This window comes from Diadema antillarum, unplaced genomic scaffold (assembly GCF_040938485.1).
Source record: "Diadema antillarum isolate AM-2024a unplaced genomic scaffold, OU_Dant_1.0 seq00000934_RagTag, whole genome shotgun sequence".
In the NCBI taxonomy this organism is placed as follows: domain Eukaryota; kingdom Metazoa; phylum Echinodermata; class Echinoidea; order Diadematoida; family Diadematidae; genus Diadema; species Diadema antillarum.
In genome coordinates, this window is record NW_027271785.1 from 390,032 (window position 1) to 404,006 (window position 13,975).

At 37.6% G+C, this 13,975-nt stretch overlaps 1 pseudogene; it reads left to right on the forward strand.

The window, feature by feature from the left end:
- Positions 1-13,975, forward strand: part of LOC139741559 (rho GTPase-activating protein 21-like) — a 101,112-nt pseudogene that overhangs the window by 64,511 nt on the left and 22,626 nt on the right.

The window sequence follows — 13,975 nt, forward strand, 5'->3', positions numbered from 1 at the left end:
GCTCATTCTGTTCATTCAGGCTTTCCGCAAGAATGCTGGTGATGCTGTACCAGAGGGGGTTCAGATGGATGATGGCGCCCTCATGAGGTCTGGGAGAAAAGACTCCAGTGCTAGCAGTAACAGCGCTGGGTCAGTGAGTGGAGAGAGAGAAGGCAAATCATACCCAGGTATTCACTGCAATGAACACTCTTTGCTATATGTGGTAGAGTAATCATCTTCCTCCTCCATGTTGTGAGCAGTGGGTATTTGTGTGTACCAAGTCTTGTAATCCTGCATGTTATTTTGCTGCCTGCCCTATTTGGTCATTTTGACCAGACAATTCTTGGCCTTACATCCAAAATACACTATATGTCAACAGTAGAAATGCAGAACAGTTATATGTTTCAGCACTCATATTCTGATTTTCACAAGTTCCATTCTTACTAGAAGGAGAAACAAAATAGAATGTGTGTGGTCACTTTGTATCATTTCAGAAATCGATTGCAAAACACAAATATCACTGCTACTTCAAATTACAGCTACTTTTCAAATCAAAGGCTGTGATCATTCATTTAGCTTCAACTGAAACAACGAAACCCAATCATGATTTCATTAAATTTCACTTAAATTTGACTGCTAATCACTCTGAACTGAAATCACTCTTCACAGTAATTCTATCCTTCATAACTTGGCAAGCTCCCATTCCTCCCTTTCACTGCATCCCTCTATGTCAGTATCTCCATATCACTAATGTGTTATGATCATTGCACACATGTGTAGAGTAGGAATGGCTTCCAATGTGGAATTGGAACTGGTGTTGCATTTTGACAAATCTGTGATAGATACATGTAGCATAGACAACGGAAAGATAATGGTTAATTTTCAGTGACAAAAGCTAAGCATGAGTCAGCATGTTGTGCCCCCTCCTTGTCAAAAACACCCAGCATTCCGCTTTAAAGGTTGGCGACCGCGGTCGATGTCCTATGACTTCAAGGAGCCAAGAACTCGTTCCAACACAGAGTCGGCAATACAGACGTACGGATCATGGTCATCAAAGCGTGGGAGCGGTGGCAAGATGAAGGAGATGAGCATCGGTGCTGCGTACCGGCGACTTGTACAGATGAAGGAAGGTGTGCGCGAAGAAAATGGTAGAGCTGCTTTAAAAAAAAAAAAATATCGCCATTTATCCAGTCATGAACAGCTAGCCAGCATGCTTGTCAAAAACCTATATCAGATCATCAGCAGCATCTAAACATCCTGACATCTATGTAAGATGTATTCCATCATGGGGAAGGAACTGTTTGGGTATGAATCTGTTTTTACTAGCAAACGATCTCTTTAAAGTTCACCAGGTTGAAGGCATACCTATGGTTTCATGCACTGAGTTAGTCCTGCTAATAGAAACTGTCAGACACAGCTTCAAGATTTCAAGCCTAGCATGAGATTCCAATAAAAACTGCTGGCCAAAGTTAATGCTGGCTGTGCCATTAAGTTGTTGTTTTTTGTTTTTGCAAGATCATCCTAGATAAATAACCCATTGAGGATGAGCTGATTTTGCTTTAACGTATGTTTTCCATAGAGTCTACTCGGGACTTGTCTCCAACGAGTTAATGGAGTTACAGACAGTAATTGCCCTCAGCAAACAAACAAAAACTAAACAGAAAACAAGAAATGACATTAGCACTTCTAGTTGACCTTTTGAACATGTGACAAGAAATCAGCAAAATGTATATATATATTTTTTTTCAAAATTTGGTATTAACTAAAATATAGATTAAAATTAAGAATATAAATTATAAATTAAAATTGTGAGAGGCCTCTAAAATATGAACTCTTGAAAGTTGTTGCACCTAGATACAGATAGAATGTATGTTAATGACTCAGTGGCTGGATGAATTAAAGCTATGCTGTACAGCAGTCTTCTGAACATCCGAAAATTCTCAATATTGCTCAATATGCTGTAACACAAAATTTTATGTCAGGCTGACAAGTAAGTTAACGTGTGGTATAACTCATGATCCTATATATATATATATGTATAGATATTTTTCTTTTTTTTTTTTTTGGTTGTTGCTTATGTCACACATTGATTCTCAGATATTCTTTTTTATCATCATTATGCATCAGGCCATAGTATCTCATTCTGCACACACTGCAAGAGTTGTAGATTTGCTTCACAAAAGCTTGATACAAATAACTTGTAATGCTTTAGCAGAGTGGCCACCCAGAAAGAGTTTTGGTTTGATGATTTATTACTAACAATGCCATCACATTTGCTTGATTTGCACTAACTTGTCTATGCAGGATTTGATTCCATAGTTAGCTCACCTTTGCATAGTACTGATACCGAAACTATTCTGCTTTTTATGTTCATTGGAACAGAATATGCAGTGTATGAAAGGAAGTCTTATGTAACGATACTATTCACATCTATATGCTTCAAACATATTTATTGTAAATGTTTTATCAGCAAAATAGAACAAATTTGTTGAAGTATAAGCTTGTTTTTGTTTGTTCTTTGTTTGTGATGGGAGGGACTGGAGGGAATGCAGTTTGTGTATGTACATTGTATACTAGTATCCTACAGAACTTGAAATGTCTTTGCACTTGCTGACCAAAACAAGAGAAAGATATTTCTGTGTATTCCTGAGGAAAAATATGTATGTGACCCAGCATCACAAAATCAACCAAAAGTCACCAGATACAGATTTTAAGTTAAGGGTAGATTCTGAAAGAGCAGACTCTTAGCTTTAAAATAATATATAACTAAATACAAATGGACTTTCCTAACCTGTCTAAATAATAGAAAGAAAGAACATACTGTGAACAAATGTTTACTTAGAAAAGAGGCTGTGAAGTTCAGGGGCTATTCAAGTGGCTAATCTTGTACCAACCTGTGCTCTGTGAAGTTCAGGGCTATTCAAGTGGCTAATCTTGTACCAACCTGTGTTCTGTGCAGTTCAGGGGCTATTCAAGTTCCTAATCTTGTACCAACCTGTGCTCTGTGCAGTTCAGGGGCTATTCAAGTGGCTAATCTTGTACCAACCTGTGCTCTGTGAAGTTCAGGGGCTATTCAAGTGGCTAATCTTGTACCAACCTGTGCTCTGTGCAGTACAGGGGCTATTCAAGTGGCTAATCTTGTACCAACCTGTGCTCTGTGCAGTTCAGGGGCTATTCAAGTGGCTAATCTTGTACCAACCTGTGCTCTGTGCAGTTCAGGGGCTATTCAAGTGGCTAATCTTGTACCAACCTGTGCTCTGTGCAGTGAATGGAACTAGAAGCAGGAAGTAAAACTCCATAACAACCATAATGAAGGGATTATCAGAATAAGCAGAAATTGTGCACACTCTAGGCATATTCTATTCATCACAGCAGTAGCAACATCCTTTCAAAAGTTACTAGAGGTAGTTTTAGTAGAAAATGAAGAGCGCATAGAGGGTTCTTAAGAAATGAAAAAGGGGCCTGTAGACATACCTAATCATGATATTAAACAAAAAATGTATTTCCACGTAAACTGCAAAAGATACAATTTGCCATTTGTTTTGCGATCCAAGACTTAAGCATAATGTTGAAGAAGAATTGCTCTTTCAGGAAAAAACAAACAAACCAACAACTGAAGATTAACCAAGTTGACTGAATTCCCCTACTATTTGAGACCTCATGTAGAATTAGGGTGTGCTGCTTTTTGTTGGCTATGTGATGCACAGTCACATCTATCTGGGCCCCGTTGCATAAAAGTTACTATTGTGGTAACTTTTGTGGTAACTTTGCCATTCTACTACCATACTAACTACCATGGTAACAATACTCAGCAGCTGATCAAAATCAAGAATCCCATGGTAGTTACCATTGGATGGCAAAGTTACCACAATAGTAACTTTTATGCAACAGGGCACAGGACATATGACAAGTCTAACTGTGTGATGAATGGCAGCATGGTATTGACAACTTCATGTATTATCACATGTAATGACTGTGGACATGAATTACAGCATATAATTGAGTGACATTCCTTCTTTGTCTGGTAATAAAAGGGGAGAATAAAAAAGGGTAAACTAATCAACTCCACCCTAGAGAGAGAATTTTAGACATGCTTTTGTAACATTCTTGTCAATGACAAAAGTGAATAGGTAATCAGATGTAAGCCCTACAAACTACTGTGTAAAATGAAGAGCTCAGAAACAGCAGCACTGAGGAACATAAAATGTGTACATTTGATCCATGAAAATTTGGCTGTCTAGTGTAGTTGGTGTGTTATCCTCAAACTCCTAAAGTGTATGTGAGCAGTGTGACTCTGGGCATTTGCCAACTCACCATAGGCACTGTGCTAAGAGAGAGGGGGAAAGAGAGATATTAGCACCCGCCAGTTGATATTACTGCTCTACTCTGTTAATCTATGATTTCCTCAATGCACAAACTAAAATATGCTAGTGGTTAATATTTCAGTCTACTGTGGTATGGGTGAAAAAATAACCTCTTATAGAATTAGCATGTCTAACAAGTGTGGTGTGTAAATACACTGCAGTATCTATGATAGGTGAGATTGAGCTGTAACTTGGCTATTCCAGTTACACTCCAGCTTCATGGATAAACTCAGTCAAGATGACATTTCAAATGTGTGTCTTTGTTACGGCTTAAAAAGAGAAGAAAATAATTGATTATCATCAGTGCTGTTTTCGTTGCAAAATTTTGAAATTTTGGTTATGATCAGGGTCGCACCTTTTGATTCAGCGTTCTCACTGTAAAACATACTCAAACTTTTTTAGTTGCGATTATTTGCGAAGAGCTGACCCGTGCATGTTATGAATGTTATGCTTAGTATTGTATATCACAAGGCCAATTCAACATGCTGTGGCACGCCACAGCATAGTAAAAATAGCATGGAGTGACACGCATGGTGCATTGTGGGATATACAATGTGGAAATTGTTTGCAGTCACTGCTCTCACTGCACAACTGAATCCTTTTGCAAAAAATCACAAAAAAATTGTGCCATTTGGGATGCAACCCGAATCTCATGAAAAAACATGCTATTTCTGTTCTTGCTGTAACAGTTTCAAGATGTGGGTTGTGATCAAGATTGCAACCTGAAAAAAAAAAAAGAAAAAAAAAAATGTTATTTTGAGTGCAATGAAAATGGTAGGCCTACTTGATGTATGTAGCTTATATTTTTTTTCTTGGCAAATTCATGGATACCTTGCACAAATTGGACAGGTATGAAGGAGGTTGGCAAAGACCTATCAATCAATTTCTATTTGTCTTCTTAGAGTCTTCTCAAGGTTTTTTTTTAAATTTCTCTCTCACTCAGATTCCTTTTAGGCATCCATGCTCTAGCCATGTCCTTGAAAGAGATATCCAATGGATCACCCTCATTTTTCTCAGTTCTCCCTATTGACACAGCCTGGCTTGCTATGGAAAAGCTTCAGTCCTCTCATTTCAGGACATGGAGGCAAGCAGGGCTTATAGTCAAGGTCTTACCTCCCATCTCATTCATACACATTTCTCAGCCATGTCTGACAAACAAGACGAGGTCTACCTTGCACAATCTCAGCTGTGTCTCTCACACCTCCCTGTCAGTACACTGAGTTCCATGTGATATCAAAACTTAATGTGGTCAGTGTGTGTCTTTTTCTATAGGCCATGATGAGATTACATGTATTATATTGAGGGCTATTTGTTGTACAAATTATATCAAAGTCTCATGCAACCACATTGTTTGATAACAAACAAACAAAATTCTGAAAATCCCTCCATTCAAAACATCATAATCAAATCTTGTGTTGTGCTCTATATTGTCCTGTGGCTATTCTTCTCTGGGTTCGCAATAAGACTGCTTATGGCTTATTTCAGATTGATGTGGAACATGTCCATTTCATTTATATATAAGTGTTTATGCATACAATTGAGTTGTCAAATGAGGTTAAATCCACATCATTTGATGTGAAGTTCAGTTTATTGCATGATTTGCAATGGTCATAGCTGCCACTCAAAGGCAGAAATATTGTCAGACTTCTGAGGTGACAAGTTTTTACCACAGTGGACATTTTTGTGATTGGCAGACTTTTTAAAATAAGAGCTATGTGTCATTCTGTTTTTAACAACTAGCACGCCACAATGGATAAGAGCACCAAGCAGGAATCTAATGCATGTAATGTATATATGCACTTTGAACATGTCTTGATTTATTCTATGATATCACTAGAGGGCAGCATTCCACATTCACTAGTATTATGTTTGCAATTGACAGAATTTTTGTGTTGACAACTTCTGTATTCATCTAAGTACTCACTTGTTTATTTGGGTTTTTGTTGTCCTAATTATGTCATTTTGTTGTTTTCGTAGCAGACATCTCATGAATTTTCCATACAGGTGTACACTTATGCAAGTGATGTGGAAGATGGTTGATTGATTTAAAAAAAATATATATAGTATGAAAAGGGAATCATGTATTTAAGTTTGATATGTTGATTTCACATTGATTTTATGTTGATTTCACGTTGATTTCGTGTTGATTTTGTCTCTCTGTTTGCTCTCAGTGCTATTATAAACAAGATTTTCTTAAAAGAATAAATAGTTTTATCAGGAGTAGTGTAGAGTTGTAGATAATGTCACAACAGTCATAAAGCTGATAAATTGGTTTTGTTTTCCCCATATCTTTTGAATCTTATTTTGGTCAGTGTTTCAGTAAAAATTCATCTCTACACTAAATATTGCTGTCCATGATGATATGTAGAATAATTGGTTAAAATGTTCTGTCAGTGATAATCATCTTTTAATTTGCTGAAATAGATTTTCATTACCTGTGGTATAACAATATATGAGGAATGGTGGAGGCGTAGATTTAACATCATTCATGCTTTCACTGATCATGGTAATGTGTGCATTAATGTGGTATGTGTGTGGGTGTATGTATACTTAGATATTAAGTGTCATTCAAGTTTTTCAATGTTATGTTTCCCTGAGTTCATAGAAGTTATTCTGTAACCCCTGCCCCCCCCCCATCACCATGTATTATTATTACTTGCACTTTGAATGAATGCTACAGTGTATCACTTCCCTCTACAGTTATGCATGTCTTATCACTTCACCATATTGACTTGACTGAACCAGATTATGATTTTAAATTCACATAAAATTATATCTTTTTAATTGTACATGGTCTTGTCGTGTTGAGTGTTTTCTTTATGTAAATACACACTCCTTGAAGAATCAAGCAAATGAATACCATTCAGATCTAGTGATTATGATAAAATTTGTATGAGAACTGGCAATTAAGTGAAAGCTTGTATCATACATTGTATGAATATGAATTGATACTCCTTTTATTTAATGATTCAAGCATGTCATTGATTAACTAAACAACATAAAACACCCGATGTGTACAAATGATATCTTGGCTAAGATCTTCTGTATGTCAGAGTATACAAATTGTAGGTCCTGGATCATTATATTGTCTGATAATTACTGAAACTAGTGATCAAGATAGCCCTCCAAAAGTTACTTCATTCCCCTTTAAATGGTGTATCAAGTTAAAATCACATGCAATACTAGATTTCAGGCATTAATGAGGGCTTTACTCTGCTGATTTGACACACATACAAAGTGTATGTCATCTCTCAAATATGCCATTTCCTGCATTCAAAGCCACTCAGTGATAAAATGGTCATATCTTAGAAATGAATCTAGGGTGTGGTTACTCAACAGGGTATTAGTGTCTTTCATTTTATGCATGTTAGCCTTCTATGGATATACCTTATCTTCACGTCAAGCTATTTTTGTTTGAACAGTTCAACAAGACTATGATTTGCTTCGACAGGATCATGTCGTGATGAGCATGCCACCCACTGGCTCACTCACTGCATAGCACTCAAAATCTGGCCAACCACTTTAGATTGATCTCAAATCAATATTGAGTGATTTTGTCCATGAAACTTTTCAATTCCCATTGTTGGATGGTGCAGTAACAGAAGTGAGAGCGCTTTGAGAAACTCTTGAGAATTCTCTGACAAGGTATGTTGCCTCTTATGTGGCCTGCATGTCAAATGAAGAAATGGCAGACAATGGACCATCATGATTTGTATTGCTTCTAATCAATGCTTCTCTCATCCCAAGACAATACTGTGATCCGATTTTTGTTCTCTGTGGCCAGGTTCCAGCGGAAGGCAGCGGTTGGTGCGTAGGACATCTTACTTGCGTGCCACAGGCTCAGACGGAGAGGATGATGAACAGGGGGACTCTGGGAGCGTGACTTCATCACAGGAAGGTGAACGGCCTACCAGAGAGTGAGTACATTAGACTGTGATTGGTAGCATCTCTCATTCTGTCTGCTCCCTTCATCACTTCTTTAATAAAGCCTACGCCAATTTTGCTGTGTTCACAAGGTGTGATGTCCTAGTGAAATATCGTCAGTGATCCTCATTGTACAGGAACTTCTCTTGCTACAGGGGTAAGGTGTAACTACACCAAATTTCTTTTATGAATGTTTGAAAGGTGCAACTCTGACATCTGAGTATGTGATTCAAACAATCTTTGATTTGTCTAATTTTTGTTTGAAAAAAAAATATTTTAAGTAATGTTTTTTGTTGTTGTTGCTTGTTTTGTCTTTTTCAGGAAAATAACACCAAAGCGTAATGCCAGTATTCGAAAACTGAAATCCTTTTTTGGGGAAGGCACACCAAAGGTGGTTGAAGCCACACAACCGCGGCGACCATCCATCATCGAGCTGCTTGGTAGCGAACCTAATATCAAAGAAGGGCCAATGAACATCAAGGTAAGCTAGCTCATAGAATCGTATATTCGAATAATGCACAGGTGAGAGTGCATTAGTGGAGATGCCGTGCACTCGAGGGTATTTACAATGGTGCAACATGCACAAGGTGCAGCCTCACGTATGTTGAATGACATGGTGAATGTACAAGAGTGTCCTGCAACTCCGCTAACATCTCAAACTTGAACCCGTTCTTTCTTTGTTTTATAAAATGGGTCTTTGAACTTATTTTAATTTAGCTTTATGGTTGAGTATCATTCAATTACATGTAGAACTTGCTCGAAAGCCACAATGTCTGAAGTAATGTTCAACACGCTGAACATAAACTTCGAAATTGTATAGAGTAAATAAGTGATTTAGTGTACACTGAACTGATAGAGTGCATGCTGTTAACCCATTGAGGACGGGCTGATTTTGCTACAACACGCATTTCCTGTAGACATGTGCCTGAGTATACTCGGGACTCGTCCTCAACGGGTTAAAGTATGCAAGTGTGACATCAGTGAGCATGATTACGTATTGCAAGCCAACTAAATGAACAAAGCCACATATTTGAGCAGTGATATCTCTGAGTGGTCGTTAGTACTGGTCTTAGCACTGTTAATTAATAAAAACTTATGCCCGCGGGGAATGTTAGGCAAAATGAAAGACTGACCTTGTTATTGCTTTCAGCTGGCCATTGGATTATTATCCATATTTACCATTTTATAGTAGCTGTTACTGTAAAAGTGGAAATTTTCGCGGTGTCGAAATTTTCGCGCATTTCGCGCAACCAGAAACTAGTGCGAAAATAAAAGCATGGGAATATTTTTGCTTGCCATATGTTCCTGTGCGTGATGTCTTGATTCCGCGGAATTAAAAACACGCGAAACTCTTCTTACCCGGCCAAGCGCGAAAAATTAGTCGCGGGAAAATATCAACTTTTACAGTAATCCAGTGAGGACGGACTGATTTTACTACAATATGCATTTCCCATAGACACCTGCCTGAGTATACTTGGGACTCGTCCTCTACGGGTTAGTAGTAACAGACAGACTTCTGAGTGGACAAAGACTGACCAGAGATACACCATGCATTTATTCTGTTCTTTGATTGGTTCATCAACCTCCATTACAACAATGTCAGAACCTTGGGCTATTTCAGGAAGGTTTAGAAAACATGTTGGTCATGAAATCTTCACTCAATAGCATGATAACTTGCTAAATGTGAACACCCCCCTCTCCAGTCAACATCTTCAATGTTTGCCTTCACCAGGAAGGCTGCACAAAGCTGTTCATCTCATGATTCAAGTCTGACTGTTGGACTGTGATGGAGAATCGGACTTACAATATTCTCTTTTTTTTTTCTTTTTCTTTTTTTCACCTCCCAGCTGGCCTCCAGTCGGTCCTGGAAACCTGTGTGGGCTGTCCTCAAGGGACAGGTCAACAAACTTTTCCTCATGAAGGAAGAGAGAGACCCATCATCGGTGAGTTTATAGGACGACCGATTCATCATTCACTTTACCTCTTGTACATTGAGCTTTGGTACTTTACCTTGTGGTACTCTTACCTCTGGCTATTTCATATTGAACCCTGTTAGAGTGGTGTTGAACTGTAGATGCACATTCTGAAATTGTCAGATTATATTTGATATGAGGCTGATTAAATGATGGCTGGAGGTAGCATGTTTGGTTGCTGTTAGAACGTTCAAGAAGACAATGTTTTGTTGCAGTCTGATCATTATAAGCTCTGCATCATCTGTGTAATAATCTGATTTGACTTTTGATTAACTCAGTGACTGACACACTGATGTTGCAGACATTCTAGCAGTTTAGGCATATCATTTTTAAGTATTACGGCAGTAAGGGTGTATCATGTACATTATTAATCTACCTGTCATATCCTTAGTACTGAAAATGTTTATTTACTATTCAGACCTGTACCACAATAGATTCATAGAAAAATACATGGTATTTCAACTGGAAATTATGCCGGTTTGTACTTGTGCAGTACTTGTGTAATATTGTTCTATGCAGATGTTTCAGATAACAGAGGAATCACAACTAGTAGGTGGCATTTAAAATGCATTTTGTTCAGTGGAATGAAGTGCTTTGGTTTATATAATGGGTTGGATAGATTTATTGTACAAATATATTTTCAAAAAAATCAGTCATGAGTCTTTACTCATATTACAGATATGCACTCTGAATTCCTTGAAAAATACAGACATCGTATGTGATTAGTAGTGTGTTTTACAGCACTCGTGATTTCTCTACGGAAGGTCACAGAAAACATACATCTGTTCCATGGTGTTTGATGAGAATTACCAGTTATCAGTTCTTTCATTGTATCACCTGATACGTGGTGCTGGAGGATACTTGTGATTTAGCAGTGTTATGCCAATGACACTGCTTCTTCACGTTAAAGTGTGCCTAATACTGGCCACAGTTCATTACGAATTTTCTTAAAATTGGGTATGAAGGTGTATCAAAAAGTGAAAAAAGAAATCTAGTCCCCTGTGATTTTGGTGGTAGCATGCTCATTCGTTTTGTTTCACATACACAAGAAAGATTGATTTTAGATGGTCTGCTTGTGTCAGCTTTACTAGCCTCATTTCTTGACAGATTTTGTTGAAGTTTTGTACAGAGGCCTTTCTTGTCAAATCTGATGATGACACCCCCAGTGTTCCGCCATTTACAGGGCTGAAGTCTGCCACCATGTTGTATTTCTTGTGTGCCTTATATCATACACATTTCTAGATATTTTTTTTTCTTCAAAACTCTTTATGGAGGTGCATCATGGCCAAACTTATTGTTTTTTGGTGATGCTGCCCATAGTGTTCTATCTTTAATAGGGTCAAAGGTCACATTTTAGTCACTGTCTGTGTGTATGTGGCCTATGAGCTACATTTCTTGGTGGATTTTGTTCAATTTTTATATGGAAATGTGCTATTTGGAAATCTAGCAACCAGAAACAGTCTGTATAGTGCCCTCACTCCTATCTGTGTATACAAAATTGTTGAGATTTCTAGTTCTCTTTGTCTGCCCTCTATTGGCCACATTTCTCAGTGGATTTCAGTCAAGTTTATTTTATAGAGATGTGCTGTACATGTATCATTGCCAAATCTTGATCTCTACTGCTAGTTAAGATTTATGCTGGCCCCAATGTTCTGCCTTTAATTAGATAAAAAGCTTGCACCATGTTATATTATTTTCGTGTTGGTGCTCTATCAGCCACATTTCTGGTTTTTTTTTTTTGTGTGTTTTCAAAATGTATGTAAACTTGTATCATGGTGATCTCTTTTTTTTTTTTTTTTTTTAAATGCTGCTCCCAGCTGTCCGCCTTTCATAAGGTCAAAGGTCACATTTTGGTGGGTGTCTTGTTTGTGCCATCCAGGTGGTGTTTCATGACATATACTGTTGAATGTGGGTGCATCGTTATAAACTCTTCACGCCTGCTGTTTTTGGTGATGCTGCCCTCAGTAGACAATCGGCTGCCATCTCACATTTCTGTGTGGGCTCTGAGAGCTGCATATCATGATGGATCCCTATAACATATTGTATGAAGGTCCATCATAGTCAAATCTGCCTTCTTTTTCTCATAGATAATACTCCCTGCAGTGTCTTACCATTTACATTGTGAAGCATGATATTCAGTTTAATGTCTTATGTGTGATCCATAGGCCTCATTTCTTTTAATAGATTTCTTATACCAAGTTACGGAGTATTTTGCAATGGGGGGGGGGGGGGGGGCTACCTCATACACACAGCCACACACATAAATCTTACTCATGATTCTTTCTCATATAAAGACTGTTCTTTCCATTCTTCTTTTTGCATGATGAGTCTTTAGATCTATCAGTATACCCTCAAAGTAAAAGTTGTTTTGGCCCTTTCTTTCTAATAGTTATATCAAGTTTTTGTTATGTTCAAGTTTCAGGTTTTCTTTGCATTCTATACTTTGAAATAGAAACAAGAAATGAGAGAAGGTGAGAACAAACACAAGAGCAAATTATGTGTGTCCCATTTCCTGTCTTAATCCCTCATGAAGCCAGTATATCCTGCCTACCTCAGTCTACCTCGATTGAAGTTTGGTCATTGATACCATAGATCAGGGAATTATTGTCTGTGGTTCCTGTTAAAGCACAAAGAAAAAGGTGAAAGAAAAGGTGACTCACCTCAAGTACTGAGAAAGTTTTCTTTTTTTTAAATTTTACTTTTACTGTTTAATAAAGAAAGCAATTTTCATATGGACATGAAGTCTTGATCATATCGTGTCATGTCAGAAAATAAAAAGCACAAATCCTTGTAATATTGACAGGAAGCTGATAAGAATGTTTTAAGTGCATAGTCAGTGTTCAGAATTTCTGAAAAGTGAAAAATAACCATTGAAACCAAGATTTGGATAATAAACATTGCTCAGCCATTCCATACTGAATTCTGAAATGCTCAGAGACTTAATAGGCAGGCTGCAAGATTCCCGTACAGAACGGGTTTCAAGATAGGAACTCGTGACAAAAAAAAAAAAAGAAAAAGAAAAAGAAAAAGAAAAAGAAACCAAAAAACAAAGTTCATGGTCAGTACTTCAACCTATCCATAATATTAACAGGTTACATTTGATTTGTTTTATATCGAAACATTCCAAAGTCCACAAATCCTTTATGTTACTGCATTTTTTAGCATATTTGGAACACAGTAGTTTTAGCACATGTTACTTCCTTCAAGGTATATATATGGTACAGAGACTCAATTTGGATTTTATGAATATGAGAGAGGCAACTCTTTCAGCTGAAGAAAAAATGCAACTAGAGATAAGGGGGAGGTAGATAGTGTTGCAGGAAATACTGTGCGGATATAACTGATATGGACATATGTTTATATATTCCCCATCCACCAAGTTTTCTCTCTCTCCCTCTCTCTCTCTCTCTCTTTCTCTCTCTGTGGAGAAGGAAGCAGTGCTAGTTTTACCACGTGCAAAGTCTTGTACAGTGTGGGATATGGGCAGAACAAGGTTTGAAGTTCAGTCTGACTGTGAGCTGTTCCATGATGGAACAATGAAAGTTTGTCTCTTCTACATGTACTTCTGGAATATACCCTACGTATGTGATCAATAGAACAGGCTGTGGAGTACCTTGGGTGTTGTGCCATTCTGGAGCTGATATTGATAGGAATCCCATTTTAATTGAAGAAAACTAGGAAGTGCTTGAGCTATGCTTATTGGAGCCTCTATTTTTTAGTATCAACAAACTGCTT